The 6,800-nt window shown below is 36.8% G+C and overlaps 1 long non-coding RNA gene across 1 annotated transcript; it reads right to left on the reverse strand.

Annotated features, from left to right (window-relative positions):
• Window positions 1–1,016: 1,016 nt before the first annotated feature.
• Window positions 1,017–3,497, reverse strand: LOC129347926 (uncharacterized). The gene is made up of 2 exons (XR_008600273.1): window positions 3,207–3,497; window positions 1,017–1,513 (listed from the first exon to the last, which is right to left on the reverse strand). It is a non-coding gene; the product is annotated as an uncharacterized LOC129347926 (long non-coding RNA).
• Between the last annotated feature and the right edge of the window lie 3,303 nt (window positions 3,498–6,800).

Raw genomic sequence — 6,800 nt, forward strand, 5'->3', positions numbered from 1 at the left:
GAGTGTCAAAAAACATTTAGAAACCATCATCAACAAAACACTCAACAAAGATTTGAACATCATTTGTATGACAATGTCAAATTAAAGGACATTTATTTCCAACGTAAATGTGTGATATTCATCCTCTGGAGCTTTCTCTTCACATCGTCTTCCACCTGGACTGGTTTAGTCGGGAGCATGTGCAACAAACATCTGAAAAACTGCACTTTAACATCAATGAATGACACTGAAGTTTAATCTCTACATAAATGAGACTGAGTCTGGATGTGCTGCTCTGTCATTAACTCCTAAGTTTAGGGAAAGTTAAAACAAAAGAGGACAGTTCAGATCAGACTTGAGAATGAGCTTATTTTGAACAAACATCTCAGACCTTCTGAGCTTCAGCACCTACAGCAAGATATTTTAACAACAAGCAACTCAAGAGATCCAGAAGTTGGAGACAGTTAGCTTTAGCTGAGCCAAAGAACATGTGGGATGCTAACCTAGCAAACATTACAGACTTTTCTCTGTGAATTCTGAGAAATAATTTACTATTTAATGACAGCTACACATCTTAACTCAGTCTCATTAAAACAGACTCTAATTCAGTGTCATCCATCCATATTAAAGTGCAGTTACCCAAAATGTTTGTTGCATGAGCTCCAACAAAACCTGTCCAGGTAGAAGGCCACTTTGACAAACAGGAAGTGGAAGATTCCAAGCAGAATTATAGAAGGGGGAACCGGACTGTACTAAGTGTGGTCGAGTATAGAGGGGGGTTTTGTGGGTTTTTAAGGCTGATAATGATTATTAGTGAGACATTTGGAGTAGATATTTATTTGCAGTAAATGAGAGAATTTAAAATCCTGGAGTTAAACTTAGAAGAACACAAACTTTAACGGAAAACTTTGTTGATACGTTTTTGTTTTGTTTACAGTTGTTAAGTTAAAGGAGTTTTATTTGTGACGTATAACCAATCAAATCACTCCAAAAGACAGAGCGACCACAGGTAGATAAAGGTTCAGAGCCAAAGTAGCGCCATTTTTAAATTTATTTATTACCGTAAATCAGTAAAAAATAAAATACTGATAATCAGTAAATCAGTCAGCCCACAATTACTACAATTCTATAATGTATGTCTCTTTCCTTTGACTTGTTATTTGTACAATATATGATGTATATTATGGCGTTTTTTTCATATCAAAGGCTATACTATGATGTTTTCTAAGAGACATACTCTGTTTGTTCTGGCTCTGGGCCGCTGCACTCCTCCTCTGTTGTTTTCTGGATTGTACTCAGCTGCATGCCTTCGTCCATCCGGCCTCCGTTGACTCGTCCCGCCTGCCGTCTCTGGAGCTGAAGCTGGATTGGAACAGACCAATGTACAGTCCAATCACGATGCCAGCTGCCTCTCAAAAGGCTCCTTCATCTGGCAGGTGGCACCACTTCTTCTGAGGGGAAGCTGAGCTGGCCCGGCAGAACTTTGGAGATGTGTTCCAGTGATTGGTGGATGTGTGGGGAGATAGAGAGGGACCTTTGAATTGTTCAGAAAGGAAAACAGGAAACCCATTGGTAGTTTTAGTTTAGGGTGCTACTGTGGTGTGTTTTTGGGCTTGAAGAGGTGAACAGGAAGAGGTTTTTTTTTCGTATTGATTATCTTTTGCTTTGTTCCGGGTTGGAATGCCCAACAATGTCAACATGAAGTTCACTTTTAGTTCTGTTTATTTATTTTTAATTACTGACACCCATTTGATTTTAACCCCCTCACATGTTGTGTTGTTGTAAACTTACTCTTTCAAATAAATACTCGTCTAACCCTCTGGAAACCAGCGTTTGGACTGTTTTTGTGTTGCTCCTCACCTACTTCAGACAGCCGGGACAAAACAACGTTTTGTGGACCAAAGGCTATACTATGATGTTTTTAGAGCGACATGCTATAGTATGACGTTTTTAGAGCGACATGCTATGCTATGACATTTTTAGAGCGACATGCTATAATATGACGTTTCAAGAGCGACATGCTATACTACGATGTTTTTTGGGTGACATACTATACTATGACGTTTTTAGAGTGACTTGCTATACTATGATGTTTTTTGGGTGACATACTATACTATGACGTTTTTAGAGCGACATGCTATACTATGACGTTTTTTGGGCGACATGCTATAAGATGACCTTTTTTTGGGTGACATGCTATACTATGATGTTTTTTGGGTGACATGCTATACTATGACGTTTTTAGAGCGACATGCTATACTATGACGTTTTTAGAGCGACATGCTATACTATGAAGTTTTTTGGGCGACATGCTATACTATGACGTTTTTAGAGCGACATGCTATACTATGACGTTTTTAGAGCGACATGCTATACTATGACGTTTTTAGAGCGACATGCTATACTATGACGTTTTTAGAGCGACATGCTATACTATGACGTTTTTTGGACGACATGCTATACTATGACGTTTTAAGAGCGACATGCTATGACGTTTTTTGGACGACATGCTATACTATGACGTTTTTAGAGCAACACGCTATACTATGACGCTTTTAGAGCGACATGCTATACTGTGACTTTTTAGAGCGACATGCTATACTATGATGTTTTTTGGACAACATGCTATACTACGACGTTTTTTGGGTGACATGCTATACTACAATGTTTTTAGAGGGACATGCTATACAATGACGTTTGTTGAGCGACACTCTACACTATAGGCTTTTTAAATTGACATATTACTATGACGTTTTTTTTGTTTTAGTTTTTTTTATTTTTTAGCAACATATAAGAATTTGAACAGTTTTAAAAATTACTATAGTTTTACTTGTGCAATGAAATATTATTCTATGGCATTTTTTGGACGACATATACTCTGTTTTCTTGAAAAATATACTATTTTGACAATATACGGCACTATAACATTTTTTGAACCACATATCATACATGACAATTTTAGGCAACATCCTATCATTTTGCACTTTTTGAACCAAATAATAAGCAGTTGGGTTTTTTGCCGACATGCTGTACTATTAACTGCAGGCTATATTATGTTATTCTTGAAAAGTATACTATACTTTGACATTTTCTGAACTACATCCTATACTATGGCGTTATACACAGAGTGCTTTGGTTACATGTTGATTTATAATCTAGATTTTTTTTCTGTTTTGTTTTTTGACAGGATTACCACAAACCTGACCGTGAACACCGTTGACACCCACCTGAGGGAGACGCTGCCTAAGATCTCAAGGCTGCTTGGTCGTGGTCTTTCTGGTCCTGCTCCAGAACGCCTTCATCAACTACGTCTTCTTTTGAAGAGGTCCTCAGATGCTGCAATCTCTGACCTTAAGGAGGAACTGCTACTTTCACTCTGTAACGAGACAGCGGTTATTTTAAAGACCCAGCTCCTGGCGGCTTTGAGTCAAAGTTTAACACCCATCAAAACAGAACTACAGACAGTTAAATCTGAGCTGTCGGTCAGTATTTCAAACATCAAGTCCGACCCGGCTGCCCTAAAGCACGCTGTGGGTGAAACGGAAACTTCACTCTCCACATCACCAACAACATCGTCACACTCCAAAGCAGAGTATCTGTCTGCTGAACTTTTAAAAGTGGACAATAAAGGAGAAGAATGTGAGCAGCAGCAGCCTGTGAGCAGCGGAACAGATGTGATCAGAAAGAAGTCATTTTCTTTTTTCTTTTCTTTCTGGTTGACTTGATGCTGTCAGATGCAGATGTTGGAGCTGATTCTGATCTTTCAGGATAAAAAAGCTGCTTTTCCTTCACAGACTTTTCAGGAAATTATTCTCTCAGGTTTTCACTGCTATTTATATTTTTATTATCTGTGATTATTTCATTATTTCTTTATTGTAAAAATAAAGTTTGCGGCATAAAGACTCATTTAGTTATTTTAATCCTGAAATCTTTGATGTAGGAGAACTAAACTTCCATTTTCCTTCTTGTACTTCTGATACTAGAACTAAACGTATCTTTAGCACGGATCATCTGCTTTTAATGAATCAGCAGCAACATCACAACAACAAATGAGACAATTTTCAACAAATTAATGAAACTGATGTCATTTAAAACTATCAGAGTCTGTTTTAGTGTCAAATTAAAGCTGATTACTGACAACTAGAACATTAACGTTACTGTTTTAATCACATTTAAGTTTCCTGAACATTACATTAATGTCAACCAGCCACAGTTTTATGAACTTAATGAACCACATTACAGGAACACAACACAGTTCAGCTGTTTACATGAAACTCAACACATTAGCTTGATGCTACGTTAGCTTTAATCAGGCTACAACTGAACAGCTAGCTCGGTTAGCATCGCTAACATTAAAGCTAATATTTACTATGCTAACTTTCTTCTCTGGTCAACACACACTGAAACAAACTCCACCAACATCTGGAGTGCATGGCACACATTATATCTGACACTAAAGCTGCATATAAAGTGCATTAAAAGCGGCACCGATACAAAAATAAACATTTACTTACCAAACTATTAGAGTCCTTTCAGTGTCTGCTGGTAGAATCAGCCGAAGGTAGAAAACTGGGTAGAAAACTGGTTAAAACAAGCCAACGGGCAGGAAAACTGTCTGTGGAAAATGTTGTGCTGCTCCACCGATAAATAAACCAACAGTTATTGTACCAGAATTAATCAAAACGAGGAGTACAGAATCTCCGCTTCCTCCTCCATTGGACCTGTCAATCATTCCAGACCGGACTGTCAATCAAGTAGTCCCGCCCCCTGGCTTCGCAAAACTTTAACGCTCTATAAAAAAATCTATATTGATTTATTTTAAGATCGGCCACCTGATCTCTCATTTTGACCATGAAAACTCACGAAAAAAATGTATATACAGTCTATGCACCGTACTCTGTTTGGCTCCACACTTGCTGATGACCACTTCCGGTCTCAGAAAATGAAAAAACTGACCTTTTTTTGTTTCAGTCTCTTACTGATTTCACTTTCTTGTTATTCTAAATATAAAACGAAAATCAAAGCATTTAAAAAAAATCGTATATCCCTTTTTGATCATGAAAAGGAAAAACGCCTTGTATTTCAATTTTAATTTTTGTATTTTAAAACGAAAATCAAATATTCACTCGTTTTTTGTTTTTCAATACCCGTTTCAGAACGGAAAATCCAATTACCAGATCCGTACACGGACCGATGTCCAAGTATCATTCCATCTGCATATAGAGCCCCTCTATGTCAAAAATCTAATTCCTCTACAAGTAGACTGCATTCTAAGTTCTGTTTTTGAGGGAAACATTTATTTTCTCTCAGATTCTATTCGTTTGTGATCTATCACACATTCTAATCAACATATCTTTACCATTTATTTTATTGTTTTTCAGTTGTCAACCAATCCAATATTGACTTTTGCCCTGGCAACACAAAAAATTAAGGAAAAGAGTAGTATTTTAACCCAAGGCATGATGTTTTCCTGAACCTAATCATTAGTTTTGGTGCCTAAACTTGACCAAGTGTATAACATGAAGTAAACAATGAGAAAGGATTGAGTTTAACCCAAAGAAGGATGCAGTATTTTCATGAATACAACTTAGGAGTTTTGGGGCCTAAATCTACTTTCGCAAAGCCAGACCTATCCTCAGTACTGAAGAATGGTCTGACTGCACCTCATTAAAATTTTGCAACATGTAACAAAAGGCAAGTTTATTTGAATAGCACCCTTCATGTCCAAGACAATTCAAAAAGGAAAAACTCTGGCTTGTTTGTATTCATTTAAAACAGTCACAAGTGTCTTGGGTGGTGCTGAGTCCAGGATACAACAATGGTGTCCCTCCAAAAAAGTGTCAGTGAACACTGTTTTGGTAGAACATCTGCATGCAAGGAGGGATGCCCAGTTCACCAAAACAACCAAGCAGGCTGCCTTATTGCATGTTGGAAAGTTTCAGTGTATAGATTGCTGCTCTGGGGTTATTGTTGTTGTCATTTCCTATAAATAAAATAGACAGCAGACTGATACCTACAGTACCCAACAGATGAAATAGACTAGCCTAAGTCTGATGCAGACAGTGGTTATCAGCTTGCCATTAGAAGCACGTTTCATGAAGCTTTCTCCTCCCCCTGCATGTTACCATTTTCAAAATCTACTTCAATATGGGAAACATCAACAACAATCTCCAAGCAGCAACCTGCAATAAGGAAAAATTCAAGTTTTGACGATGTAGATTTGGAGTTTACAGCAAGGTAGCCCTGCTAATTTACTTCAGTTAATTATTTTTATGACAGCGCTTGCCTGCATGCGTGCAAATGTTGCACCGTCAAAATTGACCCGGTTTAAAGTTTGAAAATGTGGGAAAAAAAAAAAAAATTTTCACAGTGAAACTTCTGACATTTTCAACATTTTTGGGAAATCTCTGAACATTTTTTGGTGGAAAAAAAGAAATGTTAAAAATGTTTCTTAAGAACATTCAGAAAAAAATCAACCAAAATCCAGCGAATTTTGCTGGATTTTGGTTGATTTTTTTCTGAATGTTCTTGAAAATATTAGAAGTTTTACTGATATATATGGAATCACTAGATATTTTAGGATTTTTTGGAAGATTTTTACTCATTTTTTGAAAATATTTACAAGAATTTTCTTGCAAAATTTGGGGGATTTTTTAAAAAATAAAACTTTTAAGGGAAACTTTTAAGGAATTCTTGGAATTTTCTTCCTTAAGATTTGGAAATTTTCAGAAATTTTGGGATTTTTTTTGCAGAATTTTTGGATTTTTTTCAGACAAGAAAACAATATTTTTTGGTGCCCGTAAATGAGGACAACAGGAGGG

The sequence above is a fragment of the Amphiprion ocellaris genome, chromosome 21, assembly GCF_022539595.1.
Source record: "Amphiprion ocellaris isolate individual 3 ecotype Okinawa chromosome 21, ASM2253959v1, whole genome shotgun sequence".
In the NCBI taxonomy this organism is placed as follows: domain Eukaryota; kingdom Metazoa; phylum Chordata; class Actinopteri; family Pomacentridae; genus Amphiprion; species Amphiprion ocellaris.